We start from the raw sequence: 21,167 nt of genomic DNA, 5'->3' as shown, positions 1-21,167 counted from the left end.
AAAGTTTTGGGACTTTAGAAATGTTCCGAAATCAAAAACTTAAAGTACCAATTGAATGAAAATACTTACTTTTTTCTTTTCGTGAATTAACGAAATGCAAAATTTGAGCTGAAATTCAATTGACTGTTTTGATTATTTCAGATTGGTAAACAAAATGAAAGATTTAACACAATAAAATAAGCGTTTTTATACTAACAATGACGTCATCGCCTACGCAATTATTCTTTTATGGTCATGACGTCATTCTTTGAATAGAAGTGACGTCACCGCCTACGATATTTTGCTTTTATGATAATGACGTCATTCTATAATTAGAACTGACATCATCACCCACGCAACTTTCGTTTTATGGAACTGACGTCATTCTATAATAAGAAGTGAAATCACCACCCACTCAACTTTCCTTTTATGGTAATGACGTCATCGCCTACGTCATTCCTTCGAAAGTCCAGAAAAATTTTCAACCAATCGGAACTAAGCAGATTCTAGACATAACTTTGGATCAAAATAGTCATTTTTCAAAAATGTCAATTAAAAAGCTTTTGAACTTCCTTGAGTTACTCAACAAGAAAAAAAATTTTATGTGTGATTTCCTTATTGATGAAATAGATGTAGATTCTTGTTTTTTTCACAATTTTCTGGACGTTTACGTTGTCCAAAATGGAGTTTTAGGACTAAGTAAAGGTTTTTTAGGGAAACTTAGAAACTTACTCAATCAAAGAGTTTACTTTTGATCCACATATTGCGTATCAAAGCTATAAACTTACTGCTGAATTACACCTGACTAGAATAGAAATGTTGTTGATTTTAGAAAGTTTGAAGTTAATGAAAAAGTCGTACGACATATTTCAAAGACTCTTTTTATTCCCTACCCAACTCCCAAGTTTGTCAAAACTCCCCAGCAAAGTTCTTTATTCCTCCATTTCTTTAAGGATTTTCAAAGTTCAAAATCTTGCATGATCAGGTTTGGCATCAAATTTCCGGAGATTTGCTTTGAAAATTTCATAATATTTGAGTTATCTTCTCAAATCTGCATCAAAATAAAGGAACTTGACTATCTACTCAAAAATCAGCAATTTCACATCAATTATATACAAAAAACTCAATTAACTTGATACGAAGACTTGAAGAGATGCTAGTGTTTTCAATTTTTTTTCTTCCGTTTCTTCTATCGGCAATATTTCTTATTCTTACAGCAAACAACTTTTTTTCATTTATTTTTTCGATTGCTTTTGTGTATAGTTTTATTTAGTAGGAAATTTTAAGTCCCTAAAAGGTGAAATTTTGTCTGATTGGATGCGACAAAAAGAAAAAAATGGACTTTTTTATTGGAGACGACGACGACAATCTGTAAAATGGAGCTTTTTTCCGATTGGACAGTACTTTTCTACAAGAATTCCAAAGAACGAACGGAAAATCTGGTTGGACACGACTACAATCCAAATAAGGATAATCCACTCTGATTGGTTAAGCCCACACATTCGAATTCAAGGTACCCCTCTCTTAATTAAAAATCAATTCAATTTGAACTTAACTACCGTCAACTACCTCCTCTCTCAGCCCTAAACATATTAACTTCAATTTAACTTCTATGAACTCTCTCCCTATCAACTGTAAATCTTGTTTTTACTCTGTATCGTTATCTCAACTTATTGATCAAAATGATCTTCTCAGTGCAAAACTTCAACCTTATGTTCTCGGTGGAGTTTTCATTTGATTTAGTACAAACCCAGGTGCGAGAAACAGTTTGTGGAGTTTTTTTGGCACGAATGGACATCCCAGTTCAGGTCTGGCACATGGTGGAGTTGATGCGTAGGGATTTCAACGAACATCATATAACGCAAGTACCCATGACAGAGAACCAACTTGGAGAAATGTAAATGATGGAGGAAGTGGCCGCGCATGTGGGAATGATCTACCTCGAAGCTCCTGACTCTAGATATGCGGCTCAACCATTCGACGTTTTCCCTTTTCCTTGGGAAGAGGGATCTGTGGACAACCCAATTACCATGGACCAGTGATGGAGGCAAGACCAGCTTTGCGCTCCATTGAGAACTTGCAAAATTTTGAGAACTCAACTGCTCGACAACTCTTTGATTTGTAAATGATTTGGTTGCTGTCTTGTATTTTGTAAATTAATTTTTTATGCACCTATTATTTTCATTTTAAAGAGATAAGAACAAAGAGATAAGGTCATAGAAAACTGTGTTAAAAAATTGCAAATGATAAAATTTTTTAAAAAACTTGTTGGAAAACTTTGTTGAAAATCAAATCAATTATGCATTAGGTAAATAATTTTACAAAGTTTTAATGTAAAAGCATGTTAAAAATTTTGCATTAATTTTCGCACCAAGCAAAAATGTTTATAATTTTTTTGGCACACTTGTTAAAAAAACCTATAAAATATTTGCATCTTGTAAAAAATTTAATTAAATTTTTGCAATTTTCTTGAAAAAACTAAATCAAAATTTGCATCTTGCGAAAAAGGTCAGAGTTAATTTTTGCACACGTTGAAAAAACTTTTGATTTTAAAAAGAAACAATTTTGACAAGAATTTTTTAAACAAGTATTTAGTAATTATTAGACGAAGTGACACACTCACTATTTACAGTACAATAATCATCAATAAAACCATCAAAAATTTTCAACAAATCAGTGTCATACGTTGAGTTTTGTTTTTTTCGAACCCTTTCCAAAAAAGCTGATCCAAGAGTCTGAGTAGACGCAAGCTTCTGAGCAAAAATGAGATAATGTCTTTTGTTTTTTTTCGCAGCAGGAGTTTCTTTGGAGCATTGGGTAGTTTTTCGGGTATTCTACATTTCAAGTTGTGTTCGACTGCATGATTCAATTGATTGAAGACTTCACCTCTTGATGAAATAATATTGGAATAACATATGTATTTTTATAAAATATATATACAGGCAACAATTTGGTAAGTGAATTGATATTTATCTAATCTTTGCAAAACTTGATCGAGCGATGATCCGATCAATACTAAGTGAAATTTGCAATTTTCTACTGAGCAGAATGATGAATGTTTAAATGTACAGTAGTCTTGGGTGACAATGAGTTTTTCAGAAAAGTTTTCTGAGACAGAGATAAAAAGAGATTTTGCATTGTAGTCCGAATAAAAAGTGGGATATGCTTGACACATAGCAGATGCCATCACCGACTACTTGTTGAAATTGATTTTATCTACATTGAATTGCTTATTTAGTAGTTCCAACACCTACGCAATTTCCATATTTGAACATCACCTACTCGTTATTCCATATAAGGTAAAAATACCTTATTTGGAATGTACAGTGAGTCATCTACATTTCCTAATTTCTATAGATTTGAAATAACTACTACTGATTAGTTGGCTCTGAGTCTGAAATCAAAAATTTTTTCACGAAGAGATATCCTTCCCAAATATTTTAAATTTGCTAAGAACCAAAAAATATATATATTTGGGAGCTTTTCTTGGTCCCAAAAACGCTTTAACGGAAAAACTTACTTTGAACCTTGCTTCCAATTGCTAAAAAAATGAATCGGGACAGATGGAAAAAACCCAGCAAGTCTATCTTGGTGAAAAAAAGGGGAAAAGATATCAGCAATACGGCATACTGTTATTCACGGTGCTGAAAACCTAGAACTCATTCCTGTATTGGAACGCTATTTTGACAAAGACTAAACCATGGAGCAGGAATTTGCGAACTGTCATGCGGTGTATGACATAGCAACATACAAGAAGAAAAGGGTGTTTGTCACAATCAAGAAGTACATTGTGAACAAGCCACCCTACATTCAGATTCGACTCTTCACTGCAAATGTGAACAATGTCTTAAAGCAAGTTGCCTATGTCAACTATATTTTGAACGAATTTAAAGAAGTCGCCCAAGTCTTGGGAGATTTTATGTTTGTTGAGAACTGTAATGTTCAATAATTTTGTTGAGTGATGTTATAATAGTAATGTAATTCAAATACGCATCTTCTTGAATCATTTTTTAAAGTTTATTTGAGCTGAGCAGTATGGGTTGGAACATTGGTTTTTCCAGAAATCTTGTTCTAAAGCTTCAAAATAAATTGGGACTTCTTCATATCGTATTAGAAGAAAAGTCCTAGAAATTTTCACTAACAGTTTTGGAATCTAGAAATTCACCAAAATTGCAAGACTTGGATACAGAATCACCAATTTCTCAATTTGAGTGGACTTTTCATAATGGAAGACGAAAACTTTTTCTATTTTATCGTTAAGATTTGAAAAACATAGATCTTATAAAGTATCGTAGAAAAGGAAACACTTGGAAAAACAATCTGAAGTTTCAGTTGGAAAAAAAGAGTATGATAAACTGGTTGATTTTATCCCCTCGGTTTTGTCTTATGTAGAAACATTCGAAAAATTTTGTCTCATAATTGACGAATGCACTGTAGAAAATGAACGTTCAGAAATTGATTTGATTAAGTGTGGTTTTTCATCAAATACGAAAAAAAAAATTATTCTCTTTATACCTGTATTGTATTGGAGCCGACATAAATTTGAAAAAGATGGACCAAAAATTTCCTTTTCGAGGTCCAATTGGATACGGAAACTCCTGTATGGATTACTTTTTTGCAAATTCAAAAATTTTCAGACTTCAAGCAGTTTTAAACGATGCAACTGGATCTGTGAAGTCTACTTCTCATAAGGGACCTGGTTATTGTTATGTTTTAGATAGATTTCCAAGTTCTTGTTTTCTTGGTCAAGTGACTGAATTGTTCTTCTGTTTATATGTTGAATTTTTCTCTTCATCAGTATATGCATTGTTCGATTGTTAGCCATTTTAACCAAAAAATTCAGCGAAAACGGTTAAGATTATAAGTCTAGAGGCTTTGGATATTGAGTGCAATGAAAACAAAATGGTGAAAGAGTTAGGAGTTCATAAAAATGGACAAACTGTGGGATATTTCTTTCTTCCTCCCAAAAATCTCAAAGCTACATCTCAGTCTGCTTGGTTTACGATGCATCTTCATGGAATCAATTGGAACAGTGGCCACGAAAAATATTCTGAGCTTGAAAAAAAACTGAAACATTTAAAAGCTCGAGAAACGGAGTTTTTTCCAAAAGGTTATGAAAAATGTAAAATTTTGTCATAGATTTTGGAATTAAGGTTACCAAGTTGGATGACTACGCATGGCCAAAAATTCAAAATTTGATTTTCAAAGATGAGGAATATGATTGGAGGTGTAGCAACTACCCATTTCGTTATGCAAATACTTTTCACTGTGCAGAAAGAAAAGCATTTGCATACGGAACATGAACTCGAAGTTTTTAAAATAAATTGTAAATAATCTATATAATTTTGTATTATCGTGTTTCTGAAATTTAAATGTTAATTATTATCAATTTTTGCTTTCGAAATTTGAATGGGTGATGAATCTGACAAGCATTTAAATATGGGAAACTTTGTTTCTGATGAGGAGAATCATTTTACGAAAATCATGGAAGTTTTTTGGACGTACGTCTAAAAGATCTCTTTTAGTTTTTATTTGCCAATTTTTTGTCATAGTTTTAATACTAGTATGTGCAATCGTTCGAATAATGTTATCCACTACATGTGAAGAAACAACAGTTTGGGTAGCAATTTTATAGAGTACAGTCGGTTATAATTTACCTTCTCCACAGCTATGAATAAAATAACTTCTACTAAACAACGAGTTTTTGTTTCGCTAGTTGGACCAAGTGGCTCTAGAAAATCGCATCTTTTTTTTGATTGGTTAAAAATTGTTACATTTCAAGCAAAATTTGAATTTGTTTCATCAACATTATCAACCTCTTCATAGTCATGTGCAAAAAATATCCTTACATTTGTCCAAGAAGTTGACTTTGAATTGATTGAGAACCTTCACAATAATGAAACAAAATACCTGTTAAAATTTGATGACTCTTGTGAAGAAATTTCACATTCTAAGCTGTTTGTAAATGTTGCTACTGCTGGAAGACACAGAAGTTTGAATAAAATATATACTAAGCACAACTTGTTTCATCAAAGCCAATTGGGAAGAGATGTTGAGGTACAAAATTCAAATGTAGTCTTGTTCAAGTCACCGAGAGATATTTTACAAATCAATACATTAAGTCAACAACTAGGTCTAGGATCGCAATTGAAAGGGTGGTATCAAGATGCAACATCTACTCCTTATGGTCATTTACCCATTGATTTAACTCCAAAAGTAGTTGGTTCGCTAAGATAATGCACAAACAGCGGTTCAGTTCTATCAAAATTTTATCTACCAGCAGGATCAGAAACAAAGTCTCTACGCTCAGATACGTCTCTACACTCCCAAAAACTTCAAAAACAATTCATCCTCCATTGTCCAAAAAGTTTCATTCAGTTCCTCAGCGAAGTTTTAGTGAACTTGCTACGAGGCGAGCTTAAGGATCTCCGAAAAGTAGAAGTAGTAAACTATCGAAGAGGAATATCAGAACTCACACGAAGAAGAACTTCACTGCATAAAAGGAGAACTATTTTGAGCTCGCCAAAAGGCTTACAATTAATATCTGTTATCACTCTTTTTGTCATTAAACGATTGTTATAATATGGATGAACTTGTTTTAATTCTTTACTCAATTTATCAATCACAAAGTACGTGTCTGTGCGAAACTTGAGTAAAGCAAGCGGATTGTCAAAAAAGCAAGTAGAACACTTTTTACCAACCAAGATATCGTATACAAAATTTGGTCCTCCAATCAGACGTTTCCGAAGGATTCAGGCTTTTTCAAAATATATATCAATGAAATTTGGTGTGTGGAATTGGCATTCGTGGACAAACTATGGAGTCAAAACAATGGATTCAAATATTTATTGGTTGCTATTGATATTTTTTCGCGATTTGTCAGAGTTCAAACAATGAAAAATAAATATGCCAAAGACACTTTGCAAGCTTTCAAAAAAAAACGAAGTCTCAAAAAAACACTCCTGAAAAGCTTTGAACTGATAAAGTAAAAGAATATGGGGGAATTTTCAAAAAATTTGGCAAGGAAAAAAAACATTGAAGTTTACTCGACAATGAGTGAAACAAAAGCTGCCTTTGCAGAGAGAGCCATCCAATCATTAAAACACATAAATTACTGCTACATAGAAGATGGTGGCGAAATTTTCAGACACGAATTATTGCATCAATAGATCTAATGAGAAATCACCTAGAGATGTCAATAATACTGATTTCCTCTTAATTCTGTACAATAAACCTCTAACAAGGTATAAGAAACCAAAATTGAAAGTTGGAGACAGAGTGAGAATCTCAAATTTGATGAAATTTTTGAAGTTTCGGCAAAATCTACCAAAAAGGCTCCTACATAAATCATCAAAGATATCGACAAAAAAGAAATTCTGGGAAAATTTTATAAAAAAGAGCTGAGAAAATGTTCAGATTAAAGGTAAATCGTTTTTAAATTAAATTTCTATCGATCAGTAGTCATGGACTCTTTTACAATTTTTCAACGCTTCTTTTAAAAGTTTTCCGAATAATAGTCTTAGTTCTTTTACAAACTTTCTACCCAAACAAATACATTTGAAATGCGAATGGGAGGTTAGTATTTCAGAAATATCATATCCTTCTTTGTACCAAAACGTTATAGAGGGAAGGTTTACATTCGTAGATGGTAGAGAAAGTTCTGAGGAGAAAAGAAAGATTGTACCGATGAACATTGAACCTGGATTGTATCCAAGTATTGTTGATATAGTTGTAGCCATGAACAACAAAATTCAAGAACGTCTAGGAGCTCAAGTTTTTGAATATAACGGAATCTATGTATCAGTAGATAAAATTACACCAAAAGTTGCTGTTCATTTACCTGCGAGTCAATCAGTGTTTATAATTCAGAGTGCTGATTTGAGCCACATTTTTGGTTGTGATTTAGAACAAAATCAAACAGGGGTTATAATGAAAGGAAAAGGTCCACATTATCCTCAGTATTCTTACGACATTATAAGAATACATTCCCTAATGATATACAGTGATATTATAGAATATAACATAGTTGGTGATACAAAAACTCCCTTATTGCGTTGTATTCAATTTATCTCCAAAGTGAAGAGTGGAGATATAATTTCTACAGGACAGTACATGAATTATCAATCCTTTACAAATTGACAGTTTAAAAAGCTGTTGAAAAATTCTTTCCATAGTATCAAGATAGAACTAAGAGATAGTACCGGCGAAAATATTCCATTTGTGCCCGTAGGAAATACTCGAGTTGTTCTCTTGTTCCGCAGGATTTCGAACAATCATTTTTGATTTAAACTTCATTCAAAAAGGTTGCTCAAACTTCAACTGGTTTCCCTTTTTTTCGAGGACATGCAAGACAACGTGGAACAGGTTTTGGCGCTTTTGCAAAAACTCTTGGGAGAACTGCAATCCTCTTCATTAAAAATTATATAGTCGCAGCTGCAAAAAGAATTGGGTAGATTTGTTTGAAATTGCTGCTCCAGAGATTGGGAAAGTTTATAGTGGACATAAAAAATTCAAAACACTTGCAAAAGATGTGGGAACAAAAACAGTTCGGAAACAATTGGGAGGTGGAAAAAAGAAATACAAGCGTAGAACTGGTAGAACCAGATCCATTTCTCGTAAAAGTAGATCGGAAAACAGTCGCTCTCGCAAAGTCAATTTTGACAATATATAATGTGTGTAAATCAAAGTCATTTTCTGTACGGGACTTTCACAAATTCTTCATTAGAGATTTTGATAAAGTCCCAGTTTTGAAAACAAGAAACTAGGTCATCTTACACACAAGAAGTTTTCCCGAGTACTTCTGTGGATGAAAGCAGTATTGAGTTTGAATTTGAAACGGATCGTAATCCCTTTTTGGAAATGCGTGATACCCATCTTAGCTTAAAGCTTCAATTATTCAAAGGAAAACTGTTGGATGCTTTCAAAAAAGAAAAAGCAGAACATAAAGAAAATCGGAGGAAGATTCAGATGAGGAACCACAAACTTACTTAAATTATGTAAACAATCTACTACATTCTCTATTCTCCAATTATGAACTTTTTTTTCAATACAATGGTTTACAACGCCAATGGATTAAATCCTCATTAGGCGCAAATATCGAACGAATTCAACTCGTCAGAAGTGAGTAATAAAGGAATACTTGCTTGTCTTGGATACAGTTTTGAAGCATTTCCTGATGCATTTGATATGCATCCGTTCACTGATAGAGCAAATTCCTTGGGAACAGGAATAACATTTTCACTCTATGGGAGGCTTGCCATTGATTTGTCTACTTGCGACAAATTGTTGCTACCAAATATCAAAGTTCGAATTAAACTAATTCGAGCTAGACCTAATTTTTACATGCTATCTGATAATCCAAATGTCAGTCTGAAAATTGTTGATTGTCCGCTGTTTACTAGAAGAATTTTATTTCATGAACCTAATCATCAACACTTGCAATTGAATCTGGAAAGAGAACCTACTCGATACAATTACATGGAAACTATAGCAAGAACCTTTATCATTCTATCTCGTCAAAACCAATTCATACAAGAAAATAAATTCAATAACGCCCCAAAACGAAGAATAGCTGTTGCATTGAACACAAATTCAGCTGTTGCAGGATCTTTTTATGAAAGCCCTTTCAGCTATCAACATTTTCATTTGAGAGCTGAGAACTAATCAGGGTGGAAGAGCAATTGTTTGATTAGATACAACTTCTCCTTGTCGTCCTTATGTTACAACAAGTAAAGCAATGCAGTTTTACGAAGATTTCCCAGCTTTCCCTATAGAAGATTTTCAAAATCACTATATTCTAGTTTTTGACTTGACTTCACTACAGGATGCAGCTGAACAGTTGCATTATCCAGAACTTATTGGAGAAAGCTTGAGATTGGAAATCTTTTTCCAGTTTCCCTTGGAGCAAGTAACGGAAGTGATAGTCTTGGGAGAAAGGCTATCAAACAATCAAATTGACAAATTCGGAACAATCGCTAAAAAGTTTTAGTTTTTTTTGAGTTTTCAGGTTCCTATAAAAATGTTGTAGTTTTTTGGGACTTTTCATTGTTTTTGTCTCTATACTGTCTATTTTGTTTTTCTTCAGACCTAAATCTCCAGAAAAAGCAGATAATGAATGCTGTTTAATTGAAGACCATAGAAATTTCTTCAACCTAGACTGTAAACCAGTGTTCAATAATCTTTGTCCAGTTCACAAGTTTTGTATATGGGACTTTGTTGACTCAATACCTAAATGCACGTAAGTCAATAACTTCAGGTTTTTTCCAACTAAATTACAAACTTAGGTTTTTTCCAACTTATTCTAAATTACAATTTCAAACTATCTATTTCTTTGATTTAGATGTAAATTTGCAAACAATTGCAAAGATGGATAGTTTTTCACTTCTGCAAATCATTGAAAGTATTCCTGAACTCAGGTTCAAGTACATGGGATCTTACCCCTCTGATAAAGTACCTCAACTAAAAAATACTCTTTTGCAACTGTTAACTCAGCTCCAAGCAATGATAAAGGGGAGCACTGGATCATGATAGCTCGACTGGACAAAACTTAAAACTTTGCCGATTCTTTGGGTCGAAAAAGAACAGCTTATTCCTTTTGAACAAAAAAGTATCGGCGAATGGTTCCCAGAAAACTACAAAAAACTGATAGTTTGTATGAATTTTACGCAATTTATTCAGCATTTCTTCTTTTTAAATTCTACCAGAAAAACTCGAACAAAACTCATGATGTGTATGTTTTGAATTTTCTAAGTAATTTTATGTACACGGGTAGTTTTAAATATGTGTAGTGTAAATTATGGCAGTAAGTTTACTATACGATGCAGTGATTTATACATTTTCTTTGTAATTTAATTTTTTCCTCTCAAAAAATTTGATTTTTTTTAAAGTTTCAGTAGGTTTCTGAAATGATTCAAATAGATAGAAAGTGAAAGTATCGAATAATTATTTAATAGATCAAATTATAACAAATCTTATCGTGTTTTGGAAATTTGTGAGAAAAATTTCGATTTTTCGATAAAAATTCCAAGTTTTTGCACAAAAACTCTTACCATTGACTCACCATGTACCAAAAAACTATATACATAACCTTAACTCCACAATCTACACGTAATTATCAATTATTTGGAAATCTATAACGGAAATCTATAACGTATCTTAATACCTGGGGTCCACCATGCACCCACCCCCCATTTCAACTCCAACCTCTACTACCTCCTCCCCACCCCCCAAATGGCTTTGGGGGGTAGGATGTTAACTTGGTTCCACAACTAAATCTAATATAACCATAAGAAGAAATTCACAAAAACTTGGAAAAATTGGACGCGGAAAAGTTTGTGGATAACCGTTCCGAACTTGCTTCTGTTCTTGTCAGTTCTTGTTAATTTTTGCGGTTCTCTATAAATCAGGTTTCTGTGTCTTGTTTTGAAATAAAATACCAAGAGAAAAATGACAAATCAAAACCTAAAAAATCAACATTCGATGATAAACAAGTCATAGATTCCGATAACTCAGTAATAGATAAATAAAACATTGGCAACCGAAAAATTGACGTAAAAAAGTCAATTGAAACTTGAAAAATGAAACACCTCGTTGAAGTTGATGCTTTTAGTTTGTTTTAATGCAAAAATTCTAAAGTATCCGGAAGACAAGAAAAAAAGTTTCGACTTTAAAAGCGCAGACACTAACTGAGAGCCTCTTTTGCCGGTATCTGAACATAGCAAGCTCGAAAGAGGGTCATGGTGTCAATTTTAACATTTCTACAACAAAATTTTATCAATTTTGGTTATAAATTTTTAAAAATGATCTGAAATGACTAAAAAAAATCACTAAAAAGACTTAAAAAAATCACTAAGAGTCACCAGGAGTCCCGGGTTGACCAAAAAAAAACCATACAATTTTCAAAAAGGGGAAGTTTCTTTTCATACAATTCCACACAATTCCATACGTACAGGAAATTGTATGAAATCTTTATATTAAACCTTTTCCCGTAAATGGAAATTGTTTGAAGTCTCTATAATAAACATTTTCCCCTAAATGGAAATTGTATGATAGGTGTTTTTTCCAAAAACCAAAAACCAAAAATTTTTGTTTCTAAATTTATTTGCACCCGAACACAAGTGACAAAGACCTTGGTCACTCAAAGCAACAAAAATTGGACAAACTTGCATTTACAAAGCATAGAAAATGACCTGAATTTTCTTCGAGCTGTCTTTCACAAATGATACAAAAAAAGTAACAAACGTTCAATTTTTGTCAAAATTTTTAAATGATGATAATTTTGAATTTTTGATTTTTCAAATTATCAGACACTGATCAAGGCATATATAAACACGCCATACAAAAAAAATAGGGGCTTTCATCAATTTTGAAAAAAAGTGATATTAAAGAAAAAAAAGAAGTTAAAAAAAAAGTCAATATTGTCGTATCCAGGACTATGTTATGCACACAAAAAAAATAACTTTTGCATGCAAAAGAATTTTTCGGAAAATGTTTGTTTGCGAACAAACTTCGATTTGCGGTTGAAAAAAATTTGGGGCAAATTTTCAAAATTTACAAAATTTTTGTGTCGTATATGGAAATTGTATGGTAAGCATTTTTCTTTAAACAAATTTTTAAATCAATTTTTTTGTCACCAGTCTGTTCAACTGTTCTCAAAAAGCCGCAGAAATGGTTTAATTGTTTTTCTATTATTTTTCAAAAAGGTATGAAAATCGTATGAAAAGCATTTTCTCCATACACATGATGTATGGAGTTGTATGATAATGATTTTTTTGTATGGAATTGTATAATAAGCATTTTTGGTGTATGGAGGTCAACTCGTAGCTGTTAGCCTCGTTATCAGGATGTTTGGAAAAAATGACAGTTCTCAGCATAATCAGCTCAAATTTTTTGCAAAAACTCTCAAAGCATCCAAAAAAGGTCACTCAGGGAAAAAAAAGATGGATTGAAGGGTACTACTTCTGAAAAAGTCTAATTTATTTACGTCAAAATGTTAGCAAGAAAACGCATAGAATTTTAAAAATGCAATAAAATGGACAATATTTTAGAAGTTGCAAAGACTATAATTGGACAAAAACCTCCAGCGACTCCATTCAAGCAACATGATCAAAAGTCCAACAAAAGTCAAATTTACGAATTTTTATTGCAAGGAATCTGTTTAAATAGTAATTGGCTTCGATTCCGGAATGCAACAAATGCAGCTACCCAAAATCAACCGAATAATGGTTTAAAATGGATGAACAGATTGTACAGGCTTATTGTAGTCGCGGCATATTTAGTCTTGCAAAAACAGTAACATGTGCATTCATCAGCGTTTTTACGAGGGACTCCTCCCCCCTCAGGGATTCGACCCCCTGCCGACCCAAAGGGTCCCCCTTTGTAATTTTTTGAGATAACCATTTTTGGCTGACTGACCCTACATTTTTTTCTAAAGGCACCTTTAACGCCAAAATACACAAACATTGCGGCGCAGAACATTTAGTCAAATTACGGTCTTTTTAATGATTTGACAGAGCTCAGAAAATGAAATTGGTTGACCTAAAAAAAATGTCAACCAAAATTTTCAAATTTTTTGTGTGGTATATGGAAATTGTATGGCAAGCATTTTTCTTAAAAAAATTTTTATATCAATTTTTTTTTGTCACCAGTCTGTCCAACTTTTCTCAATAAGCCGCAGAAATGGTTTAATTGTTTTTCTATTGTTTTTCGAAAATGTATGAAAATTGTATGAAAAGCCTTTTCTCCATACACATGATGTATGGAGTTGTATGATATTGATTTTTTTGTGTGGAATTGTATGATAAGCATTTTTGGTGTATGGAGGTCAACTCGTGGTCATTAGCCTCGTTATCAGGATGTTTGGAAAAAAATGACAGTTCTCAGCATAATCAGCTCAAAATTTTTGCAAAAAGTCTCAAAGCATCCAAAAAAGGTCACTCAGGGAAAAAAAAGATGGATTGAAGGGTACTACTTCTGAAAAAGTCTAATTTATTTACGTCAAAATGTTAGCAAGAAAACGCATAGAATTTTAAAAATGCAATAAAATGGACAATATTTTAGCAGTTGCAAAGACTGTAAGTGGACAAAAAACCTCCAGCGACTCCATTCAAGCAACATGATCAAAAGTCCAACAAAAGTCAAATTTACGAATTTTTATTGCAAGGAATCTGTTTAAATAGTAACTGGCTTCGATTGCGGAATGCAACAAATGCAGCTACCCAAAATCAACCGAATAATGATTTAAAACGGATGAACAGATTGTACAGGCTTATTGTAGTCGCGGCCAATTTAGTCTTGCAAAAACAGTAACATGTGCATTCATCAGCGTTTTTACGAGGGACTCCTCCCCCTCAGGGATTCGACTCCCTGCCGACCCGAAGGGTCCCCCTTTGTAATTTTTTGAGATAACCATTTTTGGCTGACTGACCCTACATTTTTTTCTAAAGGCACATTTAACGCCAAAATACATTAACTTTGCGGCGCAGAACATTTAGTCAAATTACGGTCTTTTTAATGATTTGGCAGAGCTCAGAAAATGAAATTGGTTGACCAAAAAAAATGTCAACAAAATTTTCAAATTTTTTGTGTGGTATATGGAAATTGTATGGCAAGCATTTTTCTTCAAAAAATTTTTAAATCAATTTTTTTTGTCACCAGTCTGTCCAACTATTCTCAATAAGCCGCAGAAATGGTTTAACTGTTTTTCTATTTTTTTTCGAAAATGTATGAAAATTGTATGAAAAGCCTTTTCTCCATACACATGATGTATGGAGTTGTATGATATTGATTTTTTTGTGTGGAATTGTATGATAAGCATTTTTGGTGTATGGAGGTCAACTCGTAGTCATTAGCCTCGTTATCAGGATGTTTGTAAAAAAATTGACAGTTCTCAGCATAATCAGCTCAAAACTTTTGCAAAAACTCTCAAAGCATCCAAAAAAGGTCACTCAGGGAAAAAAAGATGGATTGAAGGGTACTACTTTTGAAAAAGTCTAATTTATTTACGTCAAAATGTTAGCAAGAAAACGCATAGAATTTTAAAAATGCAATAAAATGGACAATATTTTAGCAATTGCAAAGACTGTAAGTGGACAAACAACCTCCAGCGACTCCATTCAAGCAACATGATCAAAGGTCCAACAAAAGTCAAATTTACGAATTTTTATTGCAAGGAATCTGTTTAAATAGTAATTGGCTTCGATTCCGGAATGCAACAAATGCAGCTACCCAAAATCAACCGAATAATGGTTTAAAACGGCTGAACAGATTGTACAGGCTTATTGTAGTCGCGGCAAATTTAGTATTGCAAAAACAGTAACATGTGCATTCATCAGCGTTTTTACGAGGGACTCCTCCCCCCTCAGGGATTCGACCCCCTGCCGAGCCAAAGGGTCCCCCTTTGTAATTTTTGAGATAACCATCTTTGGCTGACTGACCCTACATTTTTTTTTAAAGGCACCTTTAACGCCAAAATACACTAACTTTGCGGCGCAGAACATTTAGTCAAATTACGGTCTTTTTAATGATTTGGCAGAGCTCAGAAAATGAAATTGGTCGACCTAAAAAAATGTCAACAAAATTTTCAAGTTTTTTGTGAAAACCCGCAACAGCCACCCCCCCCCCTCTCGAGAAAATCCTAGATCTGCCCCTGTGTGCATTGTGTGTAGGAAAAAGAAAAATTAGTTTGAATTGTGTCTGAAATACTAGAGTTTCTATACAGACCAATTTATTTGAAATTTTGCCTCCTTCACCTGCGAAAGTTGGGAATTGAAAAACACTCATTGTGATCACTGACACTTATTTAGTTTTTTTTCAATTAAACATTAGTGTTCCGACTTTCGATACGAAAGTAACGGAATATTTGTGCTCGGGATGGGTTTTTTTCTTCAGACAAATTTCAACTTTTTAACTAGCCATTTTTGACAAATTTTTTTTTAAATCATTCAAAAAATATTGTTGTCCTGAGCTCAAATTTAAAAAAAATATTTTACTTGTAATCATTTTTTGTAAAGTTATGGGGGTTTAGAGATTGCCGTTTTGGCCCATTTGGGACAATTAACGCGCGATATATTCGCGCTATTAGCGCGTAAGCGGAGAGATAATCCGTCTTAGAAATCGCTCCAAATTGGTTGGAAGAAGCTTATCTGCTTTAAGTGATTTCTTAAGGGGAGCAAAATCTATCATTTTATTCCTTATATGGCGTGTGGGGGGATGATTTTCATAAAAAGTTCAAAATTAAGAAAAAAAATTCATTTTGTTTTGTTACATTTATTTTTTATTGTTATTACTGCTCTTTAAACCTTAAAAGGCAGTCGGAACATTCAGGGCTTCGCCCTGATACAAGGAGTCTTGTTATGAGTTTCAACCTCACTTGCACAAAGACGTCACTAGCACACAGCTAAACTAGCACGGCTGCTCATTCTTCTTTTCCAAACTTTTTGCATTCAAATTTTACTAACAGCTCGATAAACGTGGGGGACCGATCATTTAAGCACACGAATCTTTTAGCATAAAAAGCGAAAAATTAGTCTTTTAGCAGACCAACCTAATAAAGTCATGGATCATTGATTGACAGACTCAAAATGAGGGCCAGTCTGGGGTAAAGCTTCCCCAATTAAGTCAACTGTCTTGCAACTTGCCAACAAAACTATCAACTTCAAAAACACAACAGTCTAAACTAGCGGCAAAACAAAGATTTACGCGCACAAGAACACTCGTGTTGATTTGAAGCGAAGCGAAGCACGCGGTCGCTAGTCGACAGTGCCGCGTTTGAGGTTAGCTATCACACTTTATAATTGTTGTGTCTGCTAAACAAAAAATCTGTCCGCTAAAAACCTGTCTGCTAAATAACCTGTTTGCTAAAATCCCTAGCACCTATAAATGTTTATATATATATATTATATTTTTCTCTTGCTATTCTCTTGCTATAATCTGAGCGCTTTATTTCAAAAATCTTTTGTTTTAGAGTTTTATTTTAAACTTTTTTTACAATTTACTGCACAGGACACCAATCATCCCATTTTCGTACGCAATTGTCCTGAGCTTAATTGGACTGATGTTGTAAATAAGTTTTCAAATCCAAAAATTGAAAAACCAATTCGTTAAACGTCTTTTTGAACCAAAATTGTTGTTAAAACGAACTAAGATGGGCCCGAACGTGAGTAAAGACACGTTCTTTAAAGTTTTTCTTCTATTTTTTTTGTTACTTCTCGACTTATCTTCTGAAGTATTGTAATAAAAATTAATCAAATAGCTTAAAAAATTTTTTTTCTGCGACCATATAAATCTGACCCGAGTGTATTACCGTGATTTGATTATCTTTTGTGAAGAAAAAAAATTAATATCATTAACGAAGCTGTTTCAACCAAAAATATTCCTGCTTGAACTTCATATGGGACTCTGAATTTTTTTCATACTTTGAGAAGAAAGTTGCTTCAAATTCAAACTTGCGCGCACATAGCACAATCCATTTTAATTGAACATAGGTAGTAGACACGACTCGTAGTTTATCATTGCGATGAAAATTCATTTCTAGAATCAAATGTTCTCAAACTTACAGAAATATACTTTCCACACTTACTTTCGCTATGAAGCTTTTAGTGATTATTGTCACTCTAGCGACAGAAAAATTTATCACATTCTACCTTTCGAGAGATCAATATCAGCTGATTTACGTACTACTCGTTTCGCTTTTGATGCCACTCTCGGGCATTTGCAATATGTTAATATTTGACGACCTTTTTACAGTTTATGTGGGACAAAAAGTAACAAAAATCAAAATTTCATTATTGTCGCAGAACTTGTCAAAGATGCGTTCATTTTGGCTTTTATTGAGGAGGTTTAGCTAAAAACAGAGCAAGAATTGATTCTAGTGATTCTTAATTTGAGGGGCAGAGAGACGCTTATGAATGCTCCGACATGAAAACGGGGATGAGCATGGAAAAAAAATTGATTCGGATAGGCTGGAAAAACTCACTCGATCTGTTTATGGGTGTCGCCAGAGGTCGATCAAAAATGTTAGTTTTGCTCCATTACTTGGATCATCTTACACAAACCTTGCTTTCCGAATTTGAGAACCACAATTTTTTTTTAAAAAATCAAAAATCATGACGATCAGAAAAGTCTTGCTTTTCATTCATGTTTCAGAGTATATTCTGAAACATAATATCGACGTTTATCTCGTTAAAAAGTGTGAGTACACCAGCTGGGTGAATACCGGATTTGAACAACCCTGATACGTACACAACTGGAAGTACAGAACAAACATATGATTGTTTTGATTTGCACGAGGATTCCGATTCAAATTGGAAAATGAACAACTGAACGGTGTACGGGTAAGTTGAGATTCTGCGCAAAAGTGAGATTTCCTGCCTATCGTTCAATATAAAGGACCGAAAAATGATATTAGCTCTAAGACTTAGATACTTTACATTCACCCGCCTCTTTTTCTTGGACCTACTCAACATCCATTTATACTTATAACCGGACTGCTAAAGTTTTGCTTAAAATTTCAATAGTTTGTGAAATTCGTGGTTTCTCGAATACTTTTTGTCTAGTCTCTATCACTTAACCAAGTTGTCAAAAATCATGAAGCTGTTAGACGTTCTATAGTGGTTGCATCAAAACTTTTCACTAAATGAGCACCAAAAAAATCAGAACCCCACTTTTTTTGACAAAGTCAACTTTGAGCAATGCGGTATATTTGATTGAAAAGAAAAACATTTCATTAAGGTGATGTTTTTCCTATTTTTGGGAAGTCGTGAATCGTCGAATATAGAAATCACATCAACCAAATAGATTTTCAAGACAAAAATTTCATTGAGCACAAAAACGTCTTGACTATTCACTAGTATGGTACGGAGCAACAATATCTCAGATTCATTGACATTTTCAAGTTCATTTCACCCTTGCATAAAATGTTTGATAAAGGATCAAGGAAGAAATGAACGTTTGGAAGATGTTTTACCAAGGAAACCAAGAATCATCGGTTTTTGATGAGACAAAAAAAACTTCTATATGTACTCAAATTTAGCAGACAAGCGACTAGTGCCCTTACAACATTGGTTTTTTTCGTTTACCAGAGGAAAGATTATTAAACCTGACGCATAATGTGTTGAAGATAACTTTCATCTAGAATGCAATACGTTTACTTTTTTTGCTTATTTGAGAATCAAATAAATCAATCATCGAGTGTATGATCTGAATTAATAATTGGACTGAAATCAACCTGCAGCTGCTTTCAAACCGACCAACTGAGTGATTTCAGTTTGAGTGAGTTCAGATTAATTGAACCTCGAAACACTACAGAAAATGTTACGTGGTGGTATCACTTCTGTGTCTCACAGCTGCTATTTAAAGGCTTGTAGCAAAGATTGACGGTGTTTAATTCAACAAACCGAGCAAAGATGATTCAAGGATACTTGCAAGAATCTCCTATTTTAGAACAGAAAAGTTGATTGCGTGAAGTTTTGATCCTCAGCTGGTTCAAACTAGATGAAGTCTTGATCATCAAAAAATATTCAGCGGTTGCAAATCTGCTAAAAAAGGATAGTGAGTTTTCACACAGTAAGCAACAAAAAATAAATTTTGTGAAAAATTAGCTTCGGTGGGTGTGGATGCAAGAAAAAATTGGGTTCGTAAAAAAAAGAACTATTGCCGTATTATTATGATAAAATGAAATCTTCACTGAAAAACCTGGCAATTTTACGTGAAATTAGTATCGAAGGAGGTGCTTGATGTGCTGAAGGTTGAGAAAGCATAATTAAAGCATAAAATCACGTTGAACACAAACAAACGGCAGCAAACCCGAAAGAAATACAAAGAAGCTATCTCTAAATTCCTGAGCAGAGACTGCCGTGCAGGAAAGCAAGAAAATTGGATTTTCGAACTCAAATCAAAATAAATTTTTGATGAAAACTCAGCGGTGTTCGCATACCAGATCAAAACTGAGGACTTACATCTTCAAAGAATTAGTTTTTTTTAGTTCTGGTCCGACTACCCGATGGTCTACCCTATCCTTGAATTTGACTCATAAAATAGAAAAGTGTTTTTTGATCATGGACAAATTTCCAGTGCACAAGATAACCAAGTTTGTTTTGCTAAGAGTTGGTTTTGAAAATTTTTTGATGAAAAAATTTTTGTGCGCAACAAAAAACTGTGTCGAAGAAAACCACCGAAAAAAAACATTGTAGGCGAAAACTTGTTCATCAAATGAAAATTGGTGCTGAAAAGAAACTGTTCATAAAAAATTACTTCCACTTAAGAAAACTTTAGTCCGCCATCTAAGAGTTTTTCTCATCATTGACTAGAAGTTGAAGCTAGTTATCGAAACAAATTTCAATGCCGATTTCTTTTGGGAACAATCAAGAACATTTCAAGCTTCAAGGAAACAAACTCGGTTTTTGTGTCCAGTGGAAACTTGTCTTTGAGTTTGACAAGTTTGTCCTTTAGTCAAAGAAAGGGTGGGGCATCGGGTTTTTGAACAATTCAAAACTGCTCAAAATTGTTTTTTTTTTGCAAGTTTATGCTATATGATTTCAATTAAGATCTCGTTACTGATCTGCTTTTAAGTAATATTGGTGCAGTGAAACACCCTATTAGAAATTAGAAAATCCCCTTGCACAAAAAATTTACCTCAGTTCATGTGAATAATCAATAAATTACCTAATTTCTAAATGGACAATTTTAGTTGTAAAAATTAGTATACGTTGCGAGAATTAGATTTGTTGACTACTGCTGGTGACTATTGCTCAGTAAAATTTGGTGATTTTTGCTGATTAGTTAAGGCGGACCAAGTTTCCATCCTACAACCACCCTCCCCCTCCCTCCAAAGCCGTTTGGGGGAGATGTTAACTTGGTTTTTAAATGCAATTTTTCAGAAACGAGCACTTTAAATGCAGCGTTTAGCAAACTTCGTTTAAATTAAGCGCTGGGTGGAAGATCTTAACCTGGTCTATATGGGGGGGGGAGAGATTTTAACTTGATCCGTTAATGCAATAGACCATTAAAACTGATTTCTAATTGTTCATTGGTCACCATGTATACCAAACCCCCTCTGATAGCGTTCTATATGCAAACTACTTAATAAAGTAGTGAAGGAAAAGTTCAGGGAGGACTATAATTTTTTTAAACTTTTCAACGAACCTTGCAGTGACATCGCAGCTCGTACATATGCCTTTAAGAACAATGAA

The sequence above is a fragment of the Symsagittifera roscoffensis genome, chromosome 3 (assembly GCF_963678635.1).
Source record: "Symsagittifera roscoffensis chromosome 3, txSymRosc1.1, whole genome shotgun sequence".
Lineage (NCBI taxonomy): Eukaryota > Metazoa > Xenacoelomorpha > Acoela > Convolutidae > Symsagittifera > Symsagittifera roscoffensis.
Note: the sequence above shows the minus strand (reverse complement) of the source record.